Genomic DNA, 3,039 nt, shown 5'->3' on the forward strand with positions numbered 1-3,039 from the left:
CAATCATTGAAATAGCTCAATTGTTTGATAAACCAGAGTGCATTATAGTGGATTTAATGCACCAAAACAGATTATAGTGAATCTAATGTAATTGGTGAATTATTTTATGCAAATAAATGTTTCATAGGAGTTTTGGTATTCATGAAAATGGTTGGTCGGTTTTCTAAGAAACTGCATCATAGTTTAAAAGTAAAATATTTTATAAATAAACAAAAAACACTTTTTCTAAATGCGACTTAGGAATAACTTTATCTTAAGTAATGTGATACTGCAGGTATAGAGATCGACATACATATTTTTCAAAAATAATTATCAATAGACACGTGTTTCATCGTTATATGACTCATCAGTATGGTTGAGCCTAGTGAGAATGAAAACCATGAGGACTAATATAATGATGAAACAGGGTCCATGGAAAATCATGTTTTTAAAATACATACGTCACTTCCCATATGTGGATAAGATATTAGTGAAGTGAAAATTATTTCCAACTAGCATTTAGGTAGAGTGCTTGCTTTTCATTCAAAAGTATTGCAAACAAAATAAACAGATAAATGACATCTCTAAACAAAATATATACATTCAGTATTAAGCAGGGATTGGCTTAGTTAAAGAACTTCAAGCCTAAGACTCAAGGGTTCTGGTTTTATATCTCGCTAGGTTCAGCCACACTGATGAGTCGTACAAAGACAAAGCACGTGGCTAATTATATATTAAAAATATAGAAGTTGCTCTCCATCTGAGGGCATCACATACTGAAATCAAAACTATTCCCAACTAACATTTTTGTAAATAATATATTTTAATAAATCGAAATGCGTTTAAGTGAATGTAAATTAATAAGTAATAGTAAAACTAAATTTGGTAAAAAAATTAACTTTTTCCAAGTTGAATTTTTATTTTGAAAAGAAATTTATTGATGTGGTTGACTTGTTTTATAAGAAACCAACATGGAATATCATGAATTAATGTCTTAATGGAATCATGTGTTTCGTTTGACTCAAAAACGATAACCAATAATAAAAATCAATTAAATTCGAAACAGCAACCGATGAATTACCAGCCGAACATGTTGACGATGTGCCTGAGAATGCAATCTATGCAAAATGTTAATAAAATCACTCGGAAACTCAGCTGTTTAGGTACAAGACCTAATATTACCTTTATTTCATTTTCTTTGGAGTATTTAAAAGTGTTATCAGAAGTCATGGGCAAATATTTCAGATTTGCATTAAATTTGATCTATACTCATTAGACACCAACCAAGCAAGATTCTCTGAATTTAAATTTCTTATAAAAACTCCTTAAGCTTAAAACTTGAATTATAGATTTTTTTAGAATCATAATAATGCAATGTATTTTGATGAAGATTGGAATATAGCTTCTAGACATCAAGTGTTCTGATTGGATAATTAATTTTTCTTGCTCTGGGAGAGATATTTTTCTCATTTAATATATCCATGTGTTATGTTTGCATTTACCGATGCATGTATAAAACATTATATACAATTGTCAGGAATCCATCTTCTGGATGCTGATGTTAATTTATAAGATGAATTATGAAAAAAAGAGAAGAACAGTCACAAGAAAAAATAAGAAGAAACTAGTTACTTGCAAGACGTGTAAGAACGATGGATAGCTTATTTCGCTATATCTAGCTACATTATACGCAACCACATTTCACCCCATTGGGGACAGCGTTTCCTCTGCTTGAAGCGTCATTAGGTAAGCGACAGAAAATTCAAGTCCAGAAGATACATGGTTTTGTAGACTTTCGTTCAGGGTCACCTCTGATTCTTAGGGGTCAATCAAACTTATTTCCCAAGTAAAACTGTTTATTCCTTAAATTAAAATAATTTTTTTTAATTTTAAGAAAATTGCGATTGCATCTACTTTGCTCAAAATTTTTATATGATCCCAGGAGAGGGATGTATACCGTTTGAAGTAGCCAATCGGCCTTGCTTGAGTTCAACTAATAAATTTGATATGTTTAAGTATGAAACGAGTGTCATAGTCGAAGCAGGTGTTTCTAGCACGATGAATGTCTCTACCAGCTGGTATTAACCAACCAATCACAAATTGCAGGAGGAAAGACTCAGATGTATTTTTATTCTTTACATCAAATTCATTAAATTGTAATCTTAACCGGATAAGCAGCTGTCATAACAATGTATGAAATAATAATAATGTTTTAAGATATTTGAAATAAAACGATATGGAAATATTTATCCATTTTTTCATCATTGATTAAAGAGTTCATATAGCTGCTTTTATATAAAAAATATCTATCTATCTATCTATCTATAACATAAAAAGGAACTTTGTGTATGTGTGTGTGTGTGTGTGTGTGTGTGTGTGTGTGTGTGTGTGTGTGTGTGTGTGTGAAAGAGAGCGTATGTGTTTGTTTCCTATGGACTCGGAAATGGCCGGACCGATTTTTATGAAATGTCGCATGAAGGTACTTGATGTGTCTGGGAGTGTTCTAACATAGAATGCATCGGATAAGTATCGAAAATTTCTTCGCTACTCTGGTTTGGGAAAAAAAAGAAAGAATAAAAATAAAAATTATAAAAGAGTAAATGGAAATTGAAACTGGATAAAGTTTGTTTGTCTCAAATAACTAATTTACTGAAAGGATAGATCGAATTATGGACGGGTAGGTATTGCTTTTGTTCGCTGGATCAAAGTGAAAAACAGTTAAAATAAAGAGAAACTTTTTAAAATTTTATAAGACTGAATTAACCTAACAAAAAAAAGTTTATAGCAATATTAAGTATTTGCTTTCTTCCCTTCGGTGGCAAATTGGAGTTTTTAATGAGGGGAAAATCTAGCTCTTCCAAAAGAATCACTTTGAAATAGGACAAATTAAAATAAATTAACCCGAGAAGCAGCAAAATCCCACCCCTTCACTGTTGAGGTCCCTAGATGTCGGAAAGCCTTCTACTCTAATAGTTTCTCCCCTCGGACTGCTAGACTTTGAAATTCTCATTTTGTGTTTAAATGTAATGTGAACAAACATTTCATTGCTCAACTCCCTAC

The sequence above is a fragment of the Euprymna scolopes genome, chromosome 21 (genome assembly GCF_053919585.1).
Source record: "Euprymna scolopes isolate OS-2025 chromosome 21, ASM5391958v1, whole genome shotgun sequence".
Classification (NCBI taxonomy): domain Eukaryota; kingdom Metazoa; phylum Mollusca; class Cephalopoda; order Sepiida; family Sepiolidae; genus Euprymna; species Euprymna scolopes.